This window comes from Gymnogyps californianus, chromosome 14 (assembly GCF_018139145.2).
Source record: "Gymnogyps californianus isolate 813 chromosome 14, ASM1813914v2, whole genome shotgun sequence".
Lineage (NCBI taxonomy): Eukaryota > Metazoa > Chordata > Aves > Accipitriformes > Cathartidae > Gymnogyps > Gymnogyps californianus.
This window is the reverse complement of record NC_059484.1, coordinates 6,888,250-6,906,393: the sequence shown is the minus strand read 5'-3', so window position 1 is coordinate 6,906,393 and position 18,144 is coordinate 6,888,250. Positions and strand designations below refer to the sequence as shown.

The 18,144-nt window shown below is 35.7% G+C and overlaps 1 long non-coding RNA gene across 2 annotated transcripts in view; it reads left to right on the top strand.

Moving 5' to 3' along the window:
- LOC127022070 (uncharacterized) overlaps window positions 1-11,436 on the top strand; it is a 31,222-nt gene extending 19,786 nt beyond the window's left edge. The window contains exons 4-5 of one of the 2 annotated variants that reach the window (XR_007767294.1): window positions 7,864-7,911; window positions 10,864-11,436. This is a non-coding gene — a long non-coding RNA (uncharacterized LOC127022070). The remainder of the gene's footprint in view (window positions 1-7,863; window positions 7,912-10,863) is intronic. The other variant, XR_007767295.1, reaches the window with a different exon arrangement.
- Window positions 11,437-18,144: the final 6,708 nt, after the last annotated feature.

Below are 18,144 nucleotides of genomic sequence, written 5' to 3'. Positions count from 1 at the left end.
ACTATTTATCTTAACATTTTCCAGAGCTAACTTTTTACATTCTTCATCCCTTCTCCATGCTGTCACATAGTTTGTCAGTGAGAGGAGCGCAGATGTTCCTCTTTTGCTGTTAAGACCCCTTTCTTTGAAATTCTACTTTTAAATCTTTCTGCTTACTGGCAATGGTATTATACAGGGCTCCCACAGAAAAATAACCTTCACCCCTAGTGGGTATTCAAGTCCATGGATGAGATCATGTGAGAGGACCACAAAAGAGGATGGACAAACAAGGAAAGATATTTATTTATACTTCATATTAAGAAAACATGAAAAACATATAATCAGGACACAGGCAGAAGCACCTGGCGAACGTTCCTATAAAAATTACTGGAACTGCAGAAACGTATATATTAGTTTCAGTTTATGTGGTTTGAAAAGATATGTAACAGCAGAACTCTGAAGACATTAATGTGAATTTAGAGAAATCTGTATGTAACCTTCTCCTGAAGATAATTTTTGAAAAGTTCTGTGATTTGCTCCATAAACAGCACATTTTTTTCTTCCCTGAGATGAAGTGAGAATATGTAGAGGCAACTAAGGCACTTCTTCCAAAGTGGGATAGAATGAGGAAATACAATATAAAATTCATTTCAGACTTTCACAAATTCAAACTGCCTTCATTTTTCTTTTGTTGGAACTAGTCATCTTTATTTACCTTTTCCCTTTTTTCTCCCTGAAATCTCAAGTTTGATTCTGCTTTTCTCCTGCCCTTACTTAAATCCAGATAAAGTCTTTTAGGCTCCCCTGAGTTTTTCCAAGTTTATATCTCTGTCACTGAGAGTAGCATATGAAGTCTTATCTTGTTGATATTTTATGTAATGGATGAAGAGTCAGAGAAAAACAGAGCATGGGAGAGAGAAGCAAACAGTACAAAGCTAAAACATCACAAATTTACAAGGATAAATAATATTCATTTCCCAACATTACTTTTCTCTTCTGCTGGTCAGAGACTTAGAATTCTCAGCTCTTTTTTAAATATATATTTTAAAAAAAGCATGACACAGCAAAATTCGTTATAAAATGATAAATTCTAAAATGTAATGGCTCTTGTTAATATATCAAGGATATTGCAGTAATAGGAAAAAAGGCTGTGTTTTTCAGCATCACTGGTGTAGGTATGTATTTTTAATTTCAGTCACAATTTCCTGCTGTTCCAAACATGCCATATAATCTGCAGGGATCTGGGGAATTAATTAGGTACATTTCATTTCTCCTCTAACTAATCCCCTCAATTCTCTTAGTTTAGGGAGCTGAACACACCAACAAATGATAAGCCACAAGGGCCTTATTTACTTTACAGAAGGTTCTGCAAATCCCAGTAAGATTTTGGCCTGTGCTTAAATTTTCTCCACTTAGTCCTTGGGATAGTGGCATTTGAATGTGACCCTTGAAATCAAAAGTATTATTGCACTTGGAAAAAGCAAATGAGAGTAGATTAATAAGAACAACAACCATAGCAGTTTAACAATAAACCTTTTCTATAGCCAAGTATTTTCTGCTTAAAGTGCCTCAGAGAGGATACAAAACATCATTTAAGATAAGCAGTATGAACTGTGCCCATTTCAATTCCAAAAACAATAATTACAGTGAAATATCCTCATGTTTTTTGAATGCGGTTACAGTTGATTAAATTGGCTTGTTTTCAGTCTGGTTTTAAACCACTCTTTAGTATCAGATCATCTTTTATTATCAGAGAATTGAAAAAATTATGCATCTATACTATGTTATTGATAATGTTGAGCCTGTGCCTGGATGTGAGTTATGTCACAGCAGCTCTCTCTTTCTTTTGAGCATACTAAAAAGGTTAGCAGGAGGCGCTCGTTTGGTTCAGCTCGGTGAGCTCATAAGGCCAGGGAAGAAAGAGTGAGGTATTTTTGAATGGATACTAAGGGGAGGCAGTGGAATGTACTCACTTTGTCAGATTCACGTGGGGCAGTTGCTTCATGGTTGTAAACTGAAACTATTTGATTTGGGTGAGGGCTAGCTGGCTGAATAATCCCATTGATTTTGTTGAGTGCCGATTTGCCATGTATGTATTTTAATCGTTTCAGGACAGGGATTATCGAGGAACTATGTGTATAGAACCTGTAAATCCCTTCTAAGATTTCTTTTTTTATCTGTTTTTGTAGTTTTGAAAGGCTACAAAAGAAAGAAAATAGGCAGAACATTTTCATCTTTTGTCCATTGCTGATGATAAGAACAAGCACGCAATGCATCCCAGCTTTTCTTGATTGTTCCACAGCTGTAGGGTGACTACAGAGTATTATTGAAAAAGGACAATCTCCTTGCCAGTATAGTCCCTCATCTCTTACTATCACTGGTTCTGTATCCAGTTCAGGTCAACACAGTGGTGTCTTTTGTGGTATTTTATTTATTTGTTTTCTTCTTACATCTATTGTGTCATTCATTAGGGCAGAATCCCAGCTTTCTGCACCACTGGAAATAAATATTGCCTTAAAATATACATCTGGCTGTATGTGGAGAGTGTGAATAAAATCTCCTAAAGAGTTTTCTTGGAAGGCTCCTTGCAATAGGGAAAACTACATTCCCAGTAATTCCTCTAAGCCATTTCTTCCCAGGACTTTACCACTACACTTGTGAAATGCTAGGAGACTCTTAACAGCTCTGAAACATTAATATATTCACTTTCATCGTTACAGTGAAACATGACAATTTTTTAAAAGCGAAATCTTCACATTAGGTTGTTATAGGAGACACAACTTAAAAAGAAAGATTTGTAAGCAGTTGTCTCTTTTCATAATTTCTGACATTACATATCCAGAGTAGTTTGCCTGATAAATGTGAAATACCAGTAATGTACTTGCAGTGTTTATGATGGTTCTGAAGCTTGTGTGAGGCTTCTTTGCCAAAATTTTACTCTTGTTCTTCTTAAGTCAATTGACTGGTTCTCCAAAAATGAAACAAAGAGCCTGTATAACATCTCTTCTCTGTATTGATCTTTCCATAGAGCCCAGAGAAGCATTTTTATGCTGTGGCTCGTTAATGTGGCAAACACTTAGACATTTATCTGGAGAGAGTAATGATGTCATCTGATGTGCTATAAAATCACCTGTTCGATTTTCCACATTTAAAATAATATCTCTTCATTGCCTTTTCCTAACTTGAGTAAGACTGGAGCTAATTATGCCTTGCTAATTTCCTTTGTTTTATTACTTAAATAGAATACTTCAAGTGTACAATCTTTTTTGTTAATGCTATGCCTAGATATTAGGCAACAGTAAAAGTGCTGAGATTTAGAGAGATCAGCTAGCATTCAGTAGGGTAAGATCCAAATAATTCTGCTATTTTATGGTGTTCTCAGTAATATTCCGTAAAGTTCACTTGAATTCAAGTAAGCAGTCAGACATCTTTGAAAAAGTCTACTACTGTGCTTGAAAAACTGGAGTATTTCCAGATTTGCAGCAAACTACAAAACACATGCTAGTTGGGATCCTTCTGAGCCTCATAGAACAGTGTTTGCTCTGTAATCCAGGATTGGCAACTACCTTTGAAAGTCTCTGCTCATCACTCCAATTTAAGTGCTATGGCTAAAAAGCAGGAGCATACGCTTTATGCAAGCTGGCAAAAGCATGTAAGACATCAGTGGGAGGCAGTGGTGGCATGTACGCAAATGTGTAGAGGAATAACCACCTGTGTAATCTTAATGGAATTTTGTCACCAAGCTACCTAAATCTCCAGTGAAAATTCTAGTCTTAATTTCGCCTCTTCTACCGAGAGATTATGTTACACAGTAATATATGCAGCTCTGAATAAGGGATTTTTTTCACACTGTAACCAAGAACATTGTTAGCATGTCAGAAGGTGTCTGACATGAGAACAATAGAAAGAAAAGAAACAGTCAGCAGTGTTGTGACCATATTGATTACATGGAGCTTATCTTCCCTTTATATTCTCTCCTGTCTAAAATAATGCTTGTCTTTTTGCTATTTGTTTGGGCAAGAGGGTGTTTAGCAGTTCTACAGCGGAAGCCCGATACACAGAAAACATCCTTCTTCTAGCTGTAATAATTTAGTACTCTGAGGATAAAACACATGCTTCTTGAATGTTATTCTAATTTGATGCCATATTCAAAAACCCACTAACTTTCAGAGAAAGAGTCTATTTAATTTCAGTGACTTTGGGTGAAAACTTTATTTTTCAGACTGAAACATGTAGATGCCCAGACAGCTAGCAGAATACCTTCACATCATTGATGTGTGTTTGCTTAATTGTCATAACAGGTTTTTTATATGAAGGTCTGATATTATTGAAGTTATTGATAGTGCTGCTCAAATTTTTTCAGTTTTAATATTGGTAAAATGAACTTGTTATTTAGAAATGCTTCTTTGTCAGTAAATCTACTTGCATAGAAGATTCAGCCAACTCTTTTTGCTCCCTAGAGTTCATAATGAAAACCAATTTACAGTCCAGAATCCCCAAACCCTGAGACTCCCCCCAGTGTCAGTCAGTAATTTACAGTTTCAAGCTTTCAGTCTTCACAGCAAGATCTGATAATTATTGGCTTGGGTTTAAGCTTAGAAATTGGGCTTTTAAACTCAGAATTGTGTGGCTAAGAGCTTTGAGCTAAGACTGTTGGCTTTCTAACTTGTAAGATTCATCCATGTTATTTAAAATAAAGTTTAAATGGGACATCATCTGAGTTGTTTAAAATTATGTGTTAGAATTCCTCTTCAGCAGGAATTTTTCACGCTTCGTGTCCAATGCAGTAAAAGTGTTTTGGAATTTCTAACTTTCTTTTGGAGTGGGATTTCTGGAATCCTATTCTGAAAAATTGAAAGAACCACTTATTTTCCAAACTGAAGTGATAAAACTACCCGTGTTCTCACTAGCTTCACCCGTGCAAGGAGATACATTCTCTAAGTGTTCATAACTTTCAAATCAGACTGAAACTCAAAGCTAAGTGTAAATAAATTTAATTCAGTGATCAAGGTAACACTCATAGGACTGTTAGAAATAAGAAATTAAGCTTGCTTAGCCTTGATATGAAGGTTAGGGTTGAGGGTCATGAGAAGACTCCTTAAAGTCTCTTTATCCGGTTTTGTACTCTTTATCTAGTACTAGGAGCAAGTTGTATCTCTGTTGTTAGTAACCCTCTTTGCCTGAATACACATCTTCATATACTTTTGTGGTTCTTGAGTACTCCACCACAACATCTTTATTCAGATTTTGAATATTTTATTTTCTCGTCTTAAAGTTTTAATAATGCAAGTTTTTACACTTCCCATTTTAAAATCCCAAATTACAAACAACACAATCATGAAACACAATTTAAGGAGTTGTATGGATCATTAAATCCTCTAGGAATGTCTGACATTTGCTAACTAAAATATGAGAAACTTAAAATATCTATACATTTAATTCTTCAGTCTTGTAATAGAGGTAGCAACCTCATCAAGAAGCATTTCCTAAAGATTAATAAACAAATGAAGTTAATGGCCCTAGGCTATATTTTGGGACATCAGCTCTTCCCCAAGTGGTCATTAATCCCGAGGAAGCCTCCTGCTTGAGTCGTCATTGCTTAATTAGACCGTTAGGATATTGCATGTTGATTGCAGTATTACAAAAGGAAGAAGACGATCAAATGACTACAAGGATCAGCAATGCAAGAGTAAAATGATTCCAATATATGTAATGATTTTAACCATAGCAGCCCTGAAATAATGTTATGCTCCTATGTGAACCTGTATTCCTTGAGTAAAGCATGAAGGAAACAGTCTGACCAAAGCAAGGAATACAAAAGTCGATAGATTTCTGCATCATAACTCTGAATTAAAATGTGCGATTAAAATGTCTGTTTGATTCCAACCCTAAAATAGGTCCTGTAATGATTTTTTGAGGTGGTATTATAGTTCCATCCAGTGACATTTTTTCAGATTTGTGTCCTTCATAATCAGAAGTGATTGCAGAAGATTTATCTTAAAAATCAAGCTTCACAGGTGAGGTTACAGAATGTCTTTCAAGGGAGTGTCACCTGCATCAAACAAGAGCAGAAAATTGGAAGTTAAACCCAGAACTTCTTTCTTTTAAAAAAATATATACATAAACAAGGAAATGCTTCCTTTTTACTGATGCAGAAATCCTTTTGTGAGCAAGCCAGACAGATTTTACTGCCTCTAATTTTCATACAGTTTTATGAAATAGGCAGGAGTTCAGTGTTTCATTTTATAGTAGCCTGCCTAGACACGTTTTCCATCCCTAAGTGTGTTATTTTTTACAGAATGACAGCTGTAAGTATAGGTGATTAAACAGCTGAAAGACAATAGCAAGCTCTTGGTTAGTTCAGGGCTAAAGTGTATCTCTATCCAGCTTGTGCATAATGTAAATGAAGGTTGAAAGGTGGCTGATGCAGAAGCTTGTATGCTAATCAAGATGTTGCTTTAAGTGAATAAATCTTCAGCTCAGTTTCAAGTAAGGAGAAATCATAAGCAGTTAGGTAAAGTCAGTTGCTGGCAAGAGAATAATGAACATACATATAAACCGTTAATCAAATTGCGTGAACCCAGGAGTGTCTGTAAATCAAAAAAGCTTGAAAGGTGGGCAGCGAGGACTATGATCACATCTTTTCTTCAAAAGACAAGGAACGCTCTGGTTGCATCTTAGGTTTTTTTTATGTAAAATATGTATTTATGGCCTTTATCATTGAAAAGCGCCCTATGATCTGTGTCTGAATCAGAAAAGTTTGTCTTGATTTTTTTTTTTTAAACTTTTGTAGCTTATTCTATCTTCACTATAACTTTTCAGGTCTGCAGAATTCTTGATTAGGTAGGCCACAATGTTTTGAATTTGATCTTAATGTATCAAGAGATGGTGCTTACTATCTTCGTAGTGGAATTCTGAGAATAAGTAAAACTGTGTTTGGTTGAAACTAATACATTGCCAAAGGAAGCTAAAGCTTAGCCCCCAAAAGGTTTTTCCTGGTTTCTTACCAAGAAAGTTAATTTTTTTTTCCTTAACTTTGGAAGTTATACTTTCTTCTTTTCTTCAAAAAATTTAAATACACTATCAAGGAAGACATCATGTCAGATTGAACAGTTAATCGGTGGAGGGTTTATGTTAAAAGAATGTATTATTTGAAAGTTTGAGTTCTGCCACCTAATTTGACATGTTCAAACATAAATTTGTTTTAAAAAAAATTGTCATCTGGGTTTACATCTCTTCTGGTAAAATATCTTGCCCGGCTCTACTTCATATTATGATCAGCTTAACAGTATTTAATCTCTATTCTTTAGTTTGACCATCTGTTCATTTTGGACAGTGTTTCATATGTATCTCACAAAGGTATTGTGAAGTCTGTTTCATCCAGATTTTACAGCCAGTCCTTGGGGCCAAGTAACCAGAATCAACCAAGTACATGGAACAAATACTAGAAATGTTTTTCCTCTTTAACGTTAATAAGATGATATTTACATATGGAGCAGTATAGTATAGGATATCAGAGTGGTCTGTTCTGCATATCCAGTTTTGCAAAAAGGGTTACTTGCACAGTTTAATAGTGTTTTTTGTGAACTTATATACACAGTCTGGCAGTGGTCTCTGGTTTTTTTTTTTTCCATGGAAGGTTTCTGTTTCATTAGCTTGACATCTTGTTTTTCTGTTTCTTTAACTTGGTATCCTGTTTACCTGTGGACCACCCTTTATGGTGGCTCATATTCTATGGGGTTCTGTTTCTCATAATATCATAGCTAAACTTCTTCAGATGCAAATGAGCGTTTCTTGAAGACATAGCATCTTAATGATGTTTTTTCCAGGAGTGTTCAAGATAGCTCTGACACTTTCTTGTTCACATACATGTTCTTGCTTTAGGGTTCCCAGACTTCTCATGATCTTGGAAATTCACCTTTGAATGTAAAGGTAACTAGAAATATGTGTATAAATAATACTACAATAACTGCTTGTTATTAATGTCTAATTATAACAGTATTATTGACGTGTTAAAATTTTATTATTTTCAGGTTACAGTAAGGTGTATAATGCTAACATTTATCAGCATGTACTATACATATTGTCAGATACATACCAAAGCCTCAATCTGCTCTCAAAACTTCATTAGCACATGGAGTTAATTATATTGGTAATACTACTTAGAAATGAACTGAGTTTTGTCAAATGCTCATTACCTCAATATTGTGAATTCTTGAAGAATAACTACTATAGCTCTGCTTACTTTGTTTTTCAAAGATTAAGGTGGCAATTCATATAAAATATTAAAAGAAAGTGTTTTTTATGTGCTGTTCTGAATTAGTAGTATTTTTCATTCTTTCACAAAGTTTTGAAATTATAGCATCAAAGAAAAAATCAGGTTGAAGAGGACCTCTAGAGACCATCTAGTCTAATGTCCTGTTCAAAGCAGAGTCAGTTTCTAAGTGCACAGAGCCTTTTCCAGTTGAATTTTGAGACACTTCAGAGATGGAGAATCTGGACAATCTGTACAAGTGCTTAGCAATCCTCATTACGATTTTTTTTTTTTTCCTAATATCCAATTGGAGTTTTCCTTCCTTGTTGCAGCTTGACTCTTGCCCTTTGTCCTTTTGCTGTGCACCTGCAGGTGCTTCTCTTCTGTGAGCTAAATGAACCTGGCTCCCTCATGTAAGCATCTTATTTGCCGCCTTCTGGAACTCAGTTTCTCAGTGTCTTTCTTGTACTGGGGGACCCAAAATGGGACACAGTACTCCAGGTGTGGCTTTCTGAGTGCTCAGAAGAGGGGAACAGTCACTTCCTTCAACCCTCTAAAGTTCATTACTGCAGAGAATCATGTTTTTAGAGCTGCTTTTTTTTTTTACTGTATTACTTCACCTGGTGAAGTAATAAACTCCATTATAGCATTTAATAAATATAAACAAACATACAGATACACAAGCAATTAAATTTGAGCAATATACTGACTTTCTGGATAAAAATACAATGTAATTATGCAAATACAGTGAAGGATAACGGGATTTTTTTTTTTGCCTTATCAATACAGAAATTTCATTATCTGTCATCTAGAATTGGCCTTCGCTAGACTGAAAAGTAGAGAAGGAAGATAATGAAAGAAATAAGAAATTTCTTAAATTTATTTGAAGTCATACATTTCTCATTTTGATGGAAAACATTTTTCTCAAACTAATGGTTTCTCATTGATTTCCCTGTAAATACTGTACTTGAATTACCCTTTCTGCAATAACATATTGGAAAAATCTTACAATTTATTCAATATCTCAGTAGATCTGCAAACTGTGTTCTGCGTAGTGTAATAGCATCAAGTGTAGCCCATCCACACTATATTTCAGCCATTGATTTTTTTGAAACTAAAACAGTATTCTGAATTTGATTTGCGTTTAGAAAGTAGCTCACATCTTCCAAGTGATGCTTGCAATTGCTGTACTTAAATTAATTTTGACTTTACTATATGCTTTTTTGTGACAAGGTGATTACCAAACTTGCATTTAGAATTAATTGATGGAATTCTTTGACACAATATACCATTAAGTGTAAAGTATGTAGAATTTGAAAGGATCAACATGATGTAGTATTCTAGTTATATTTGGTAGATTAAAGCTAACCAACTACTGACAGTAACATTTACACTGAAATTCCCTATGTTGTTATATCTTTCTGTAATTGTGATGTATGTATTGTCTTATCCCTTCACCCTAAATATCACAATGGGTGACAAAATCCAGGACTAGATGGATCGTTGTTTGGATTCTACCCAGCAACCATACCAATATTCCAATGTATAAACAATTACTTGAAGTACAGTATTTTTTCTTAGAATGGCTAGTGTAGTAATTTTCAAATTAGGCTCTAACTCTGTGTTGGCCTTCAGGTTAATTCATTTTTTTCTTGTGACAATATTAATCCCTTTTTTCCAGTGGCTCATTTCTCACATTTTCAGTACTGATAGAAGACTGCAGTATGTTAAAAATCAAGACACTTCAAATTATGTCTCCTAGATGGTATAAGACGTGATAGAATGCCACGAATTTCATTTACATCTCTTACACAATTTTTCAGTAGAGAGTAGGGTTAAATTGTTAATTCAGGGGAGATAGCATCTCAGCTGGGGTTAGACTTCCTTAGAGCTATGCTTATATATGCCAGCTGGAAAACTGAATCTGCAAATGTGGCCTGTTTTTCTGATTTCCCAGTGACTTGTTTTATGACCTTTATCAGGGCACTTCTGCCTAATTTCTCCATCAGTTAATTCCAGTATGTTCCTTTTCTGATGTGTTTATATGTAAAGAACAGACTTGTTCAAGTGTTTGAGTAGAATCTGGAGGAAGGTAGGAAATAAGAAATAGTTATTAGTACTCCTGTGATTTGAAGCTTAATTTATTAGCACACGTAAACTAACTTAAAGGCTGCATGTACAAAAGTACATATGTACATTAAATAGATATCTCTAGAGCAAGTAATTCATTTCTTACCCTTACAGGTTTAAATCTCTTAGAAAGTTAAATAGAGTGATGAAATAAAGAAAAAGATTACATTTGAAGCAGTTTAATAAAATGAATGTGAGGTCGTCTTGCCATGGAGGTAGGATCAAGTGGGCAGAGCTTTACTTAAACGATACTCCCACTGATTTAAATAGATCCCTGAGGAAACAAGATATTGCTCAAAATAAAGTCAAGTTGGTGGTATGGAAACCCTAGGTCCTGTGCACCACTTGCGTCCTAATAGTGTTAATTTAAATTTCAGTAGTACATATCTCCAACTGCCTTTTTATACATTAGTGAGTTTCACTCTATCTGGATTAAAAAAAAAATTGTCAGGATCTGAAATTAAATATCTGGCTAGGAGTTTTTGGTTTTCTCTTTTCAGTGCACTTGATGAAGTTGGATGACTACTTCCCATCAAGATAATGAGTGTATGCCCACACTCTACAAAGTTCTCCAGCTGGTTAGAATAGCCTTCCGTCCATTGTAGATAGCTGAATGAACAATACAGACTAATTCATTTTTTCATTGCTTGGTCACCTGGCAAAGAAGGATGAAGAAATGCTGCCATTAGTTTCTTACCAACAAGTTAAAGGGTTGATTGTTCTGATCATATTCAAATGAAAGGAGTAAAAAAACCCCAGCTATTTTAGAACCTTGCAGTCAGAACTGACGCTAATAATGGGGAAAAAAAAGTGGAAAAGATGTATGGTTTCTGAATTTGGTTCATCCATTTCCAGCTGCAAGCTCCCTGTAGGCTTTCTACAGGAACATGCATGTATCTCAAATGGCGTGTTAAAACTGACGTCATGAAAAAAATGAAGAGATTGATATTCAGTGGTCAGGATCATAACTGAGCCTTCAATTCTGCTTTCCTTTTATATATGTTGTTACTGCATAAATCTTGTTCTATTTCTTTTTATTAGTGTAATGCTTTCCACATTTCCATTTCCATTAAAACCACATTCAAAGCTATTAGTTGATTGTTGTTATCCAGTACTGTATCAATTAATGGAGCCAACATGCAAAGAAGAGGACGTAAATCAATCCTACATGTGAGACAGTGGCCTTGTAGACTGATTTTTCTTATTCCGTAAAGCCTTCACAGAGGAGTGATTTCTGATTATGAGGTGAAGTGTTGAGAAAGAGAAAATATATATTTAGCAGAATCCTTCAGCTTCAGAAAAGAACCAATCCGCATGTCCTTAATGGAAGTTGAATCAGATTTGTTTGATACATTTTGATTTTTGCTCTTTTAATTTTTTTTAGTAATGTAAAAAATTCACTGTCTAGTTGCTTTTCTGAAATATATCCAAAAAATAGCTGTAGGCAGACTCTAAATCTGATAAATTGCTGATACCATTCATACTTTTTTTTATTTCCTACATCGCCAGACTGATTCGACTGCCAACCAAGTATTGAAGACTTCTAGCAGCTAGTTTGAAATCAGTTTAGTATTTTAGAATAGCAGATATTATAGCTTTAAAGGATTAGGTAGAACAGCTAATGAATATGAATACGATTATTCAGTAATTGGTGCTGGTCACATTATTTAGAAAAATATGTGCATGTACAGTGCGTTTCAAATCTGAGTAAACAAATACTTGGAAAGATGGGAAAATCAAGGAAAGAAAAGTGATTTGCTCAAGAAATACAAGTGGTATCCAGTGGATCACTGAGTAGTCACTGTCCTTTTGACTGATACTTGCTTGTGGATGTTTCCATCTCTCCAGTATTAAACCCCCAGCCCCCCCCACCCCTCGGAGAGAACAGTGTAGTGAAGTTGCCTCTCCTCAGAAGTTATTTTCCAGATCTTTATCATTATTAATATGCAACATACCCACGGGTGAGATTCAGAAGTTTTCAAGAATCCTGTGCCGATGAAGTTGGCAGAAACTTCAGGTTTTTGTTTCACAGAGTTGTCATAAGAATCACTCCTGCCTGTCAGTAGATGCATCATGTTGAAATTCTTTCACAAGGACAAAAGACGAGCATGAAACTGTTCCATGTACTGTGAGGGGGGTCTTCACCTGGGCATTGTGTTCATGTACCACATATTCTGGCATAAGATGCCACGTGATGTTTTGGCATATGATAGGGCAAGGAAGAGGCTCATGCTCTGTACATACAAGCATGCATAAACACATGTGTTTGTATATACTTAGAGGCTTCCTGCATGTATTATGTGTTGAAGTTGACAACAATATAGGAATTTGTAAACTTACTGTATTCCAGACTTACTTTCTCTTTTTTTTTTATTTTTATCAGATTCTGAATTCTAGGTATTGTATGTATATCAAGTATAGGTATAAATACATGCATGTCCAGATGCATTGGCTTTTCTGTGCATCAGTTAGGAAAGCACCCCATCCCAAGGAATTCATAGGCTGCTTTGCAAATAAAAAAGAAATAGGATTGGGCATAGAACATTGCTCTAGAGTTGAAAGGATGTAGAGAGGAAATTTAATATGTCTCACACTGAACTGCCTGCGAAGGCACCATGTTATTTAAGCCCAGAAATTCTGAATTTTCCAATATGACTTTTATTTATTTTCCAATATATGCAACTTTGGCTAAAAGAACCATTAAACAACTGTCAATAAAACAAAAGATTTACTTCTACTAAAGAGTGAATATGAATGAGCAAAAAATCTGAGTCAGTGTGTGAAACCACTCTATTTATGGCTGTGATGTCCATACTTGTTCTTAAATACTGGCTGATACTATTATTAATGTATGTGTATTACAGTTTAGTTTTATTATATCCTGAGTTAGAATTCTTTGGGAAATAACAGAGGAGTTGTTATAAGATTATTGTGATTGGAGAACTATCCGTTTCTATTTCTTCTTTAATAACTTGTTTTTGTTGTTAAAACAAAAGGGGAGGGAGAGACAATCTTCTTCCTATCAGCTCATACAAGAAGTGTTTTAATTAATATAAAAGGATCTTTTATATGCCTGATTTTGAATCTAATGAAGAGCTACCATGTGGTCCAATGTAAATTTTTGTAGCATATTGGCACTTATGCTTCATAAAATCTGTTGCAAATCCTAACCAACATTCTTAAGTAGAATTGCTTTCAGCTCCGATAAAATTTTGTTTTAAGAACTAGAATTCAGTGGTGTTTGCTTTAATCTCATTGATAGAAATGAACTCAGAATGGCTAATGCTTTCTTGTATTTGCACGCTCATTCATCCGTCTCTGTTTCTAATAGGTGTATCTCTGCCTTGCGAGGGTTAAGAAACACAAGGCCAAGGTATTTTATAGAGGTGGGCCAGGCAAAGTGTAGATTAATAGTGTATGTTGAGTTAACTTCTGTGCAAGTGACTTTCAGCTTCGGTCAGAACAGCACCTAGCAGAACAAAACCGTATGTCAGTATCCATCGTTATTATACTTCACATCCCTTCAGAGAGTTGGAAGCTGCATGGCCTACGTTATAATAGTTGTGTGCTGAATGTGAGATAAGGTCTAATGTCCACCAGGAGATGAATTTGAGCTGTTTAACTTAAGACATTTCAAAATAATCTAATGATTTCCTTTTACTATGCACAAGGCTGGATTCCAGTTCAGGCCACAGAACTAGCTCAGCATTTTACATTTAATAACTGTTTTTTTCTGTATCTTTCACATGGAGAGGGCAGAGACTTTTTTTGAGTTGCACTGGCAGATTTCAGACTTATGGCAAGCAATCATCCAAAATATGCAAAGAGTTTTGATGGAATAATTAAGTATCTGTGACAGCATATACAACATATGGCGAAAACAATAAAAATTGCTCCTGCTCATACCTGTTCTCATATAAGCCAAGAATAACTATAATGAATCTACTGGAATTCCATCAGTGTAAAGTTACTGTAAGGAGGAGGGGAATCAGCTTGTATGAGCTCAGTGCCTCTTAATATTATAATCAAATGCTGGATATATTCCAGCTATTAGCTTGGGAGTGATGCAAGTCAGTGTTCAGCAACAATCAGCTGACATTCTCTACAGGAAAAATCTACAAATAAAGAACTTCTTTTTTTTTTTTTTTTTTTTTTCCCCCTTCCCTCATTTTCTGTTTGTGGTTTCTGTCCTTTGCTAGAAGAGTAAACTTCCCTCTATTAAGACTATGTATCTAAGTCTTTCTTAATGTCATGCTTGTGATTTTCTAGTTATCCTTCAACATAAGAGTAAAGTAGCACATTTTCATTAATTATTTTGCCATATTTGTGTTTTCTTCTTGTATTGAAACATCAATTCCTTTCATTTTAAGAAAATGAATTAATTTGTTTTTCCCCTAGTTTGTTGCAAGTCCTAAGGCTTCAGATTTTATAATGTGATGAACAAAGTACCCTCTCCAAAACACCCAGAGTGTGTTAATTAAAAACTGCTATGGAGAGGTAAAGGATTACTGTTAAGGTTCAATTGATTTCATCTGGGATGGTCCACAGACATGAATACCTGTAATCTTTCATATACAAATGCATGTGCATGCGGTCAACTGGGCAGTCATGTAGAGAAAGTACTGAGTATAATAAAGAAAACATGTTATTTAGCATTTTATGTAATATCCATTCATAAGATGTCATTTCTGGTAACAAAAGAAAGCCATTCCTGTTAAATAAAGAACTATATTATACAAGTAGATACTTTTCTAACCTGGTCATATGTCTGTGTGTATAGATGAAGATAGGGCAGATGTTCTATTACCAACAGTTCATTCCAAGCATGAATAACCTAGGTAATACAGGTTCAGTGCAGGACTAAAAGGTAGTGCACAAAGTAAAAAGAGCAACGAGTAATTATTTTTCTTTCTAGAATATAGATAGGAGACACATTGAGTTGACAGAACCATCCTGCAAGAATCAACAGAAGTGAATTTAAGGCTAATGTTAATTTAATTTTTCATCCTCGTTGTCTTTGCAGCCTAAGGACATTTACAAATTAGAATCAGCCCTGATTTTCAGCATCCTTTTTTTTCCCTAATTTCTGTTGCAAATGTAACATTATTTCAATGATGTATCATATACTGTGGGTAACATGGGTGAAAAATACAACTGTTGTTTAAATCATTACTGATAGTTTAGATGTGAGCTCAAATGTCTCTCTGATATCCTAACCCTGAGTTTATTACCTAGATCTGCAACATTACAATCCAGAGCAGCCTAAATCTCTGCCTGCCATGCTATTTTATCCCTTCCCATGGTGGGATCCTAATGGAGAAATTGGTTCTGTAAACTACTAGCCTTGCAGGGAGATGGAAAACAAACTGCACTATGAAGAAGATTAAAGATTTTCACTGGAAGGTTGGTGTCTAAAAACCAGGTCTGAACCGATTGGATCACTGTATTTAAGCCACTGAACTGTGGTAATTAGACTTACAGGGAAAGAGCATTCATATTTTAAAAGACTGAATTGCTGACTCTACTTTGCCTTTTGCGGTATGCACTGCTGAGTTCCTTCCCTGGTTCAGCAATGTGCCTGATCTCCTTCAGTGATTATCTGCTCGTATAATTTCAAGGCAAATAGCAATGAAGTAGATGATAGGTGAAGGTCCTCCATTTTGCACGTTGTCTTCCAAGACAAGAGGTTTATAAAACATAATGCAATGTCAGCTACCTCTGTACGAAATACCAGGTATTAACAAATGCTGTTGATAAGTAGTGTAGTCAAGCAATGTCCAGAACTTTTGGTTGCGTCATTGCTTAGGGCAGGGAATAAAGTGAAATGTGAGCTTTTGTTGCACCTTTCCTCTTATTTTTCTCTAACACAGTCATTTTTATCTGGCCCAGAAACTTATTTTTTATGGTGCTTATCTTAGTTTACCAAAACAAATCCTTGTCACCTAACCTGTATAGCTTGTTCCTAGGGTTTTCTTTGAACTGCCTCTACCTGAGAATTAGCCTTTTGGGCCTGGTAGCTGCTTTGCCAGATCATAATTATTGCACAACATGTGCAAGACTTCTCCTGAAAAAAGCCAGATGTGTACAGGCTCCCTAAACAAGTCCGTATTATTTACTGCTCTCCACACTCCTTCATAGCCATGTGCAGCGTTCCAGAGCCCAACCTTATTTTAGAAAAGGAGCAGGCGCTCTCTTTCTATTTCTATGCAGAACACCAGGGCATAACTTGCACCCAGTTTCTGAGAAGACAACAGTTAATACAGATCAACCTCTAATGTCAGACAGGTAAAATATCTTGCCTAAACATAATATTCCCCACATACCTAATTTGGAAGTGCAAAATATTTGCTAGATCACAACCTATGGAAGCATCTCCAGTCCTAATGAATCTGAGCTTTGGAAGCATTTAATTGTGATCTGCCTTGCAGGTCAGGAATCACACTGATAAATGTCATTTATGATGCTGTGAAGAAAGTCCCCTGTAGGTGGAACTTTAGGCTGCAGAAGGCAATATTATTGTCTGCTAGATTTCAAAGGGGAGAGGGGAGTAAGCATCTTTCCTTTCAACTTTTGGGAATTTTCTTTTCCATACAATTAAGAGCATGGAAAAATGATTTCTATTTGCTCTTCCGAAAAGAAATGCTGTACTTAAAAAATTGATTTAGACTAATTACAGCAGGTAATGCAGGGCTGGTATATTGTCTGTATATGTAGCCACTTAACTATGGGTAACTGCAGTGACTTGTTCAGCACTGGTTCTGAATTTAGGGGAGGAGGGAGTGGGGGGGCCGGGATCTAGGAATGATTTGTTTCTTGTTTCTTTGCTGAATTTTTCTCAGATTCCCTAACTTTGAGACTGAGAAAGAGATGTTGTTGACAGACTACAGGGTTTTGCCTACTAATACTAAGGTGGATAGTATGGATCAGTTGGAGTGAAGGGCTGGTAAATACATATGTGGGCAAGTACAGGTATTTAATATAGAGGCTGCTTGCTTTACACTAGTTTGCTGCTTAAGTGCCACTCAGAACACTCTTGCTCTGAATATAAGGAGGGGAACATCAGAAGGGGAAGAAGTGAGGGCTCATTACTGACTTGATGTGAATGGGCAAAAAGAGTTTGCTGCAGGAAGTGTTCTTGTGCCCTCCTGACTGTGTAGCTATTGGGACCTTGTAATAGTGGGGTAATCTGCTACTTTCTCCTCTTACGCTTCTTTCTGTATACAGGAAGTCCTTACAGAACATATCTCTCTGATTATCCGTGTGGTCAGGCCGTACCTGCAGAGGAAACAGCTTCATCTGTAACATCAAATTTCATTTGTAGAAATCTTGTTAGACTTAAGTTTCTGCACAGAGGTGAGCAGTGTAGTGTAAAGCAGTTGTAAAATGTGTGTCCTGTGAACATTTGCTTTTTTGTATGGGGAAACGCCTTATAGAAGAAATTCTCTTTCTAACAATCTTAATGTATATTTTTCAGTATCAAAAAATTCTAAGTCCTTCTTGAAAAAAGGTTAAAAGAAGAGACATAATCCTTTGAATTACAGTAATTTAAATCCCTCATGTAATAAGTGTCTCTGAAAAATCAGAGAGAGAACTACTGCTAATGAACAACTGTCAATAAGCAGGATTAAAGAATTTGCTTCATCACAGAGCTCAGAATTTGATCCTCTAACTCCAGTGTCTTAAATGCACAGCCTTTTTTTGGTAGTGGTTCTTTTCAAACTGCATGAGACACCAGTACTTTTATCTCAACCTTTCTAATCCTTCCAAAACCACATTATGTT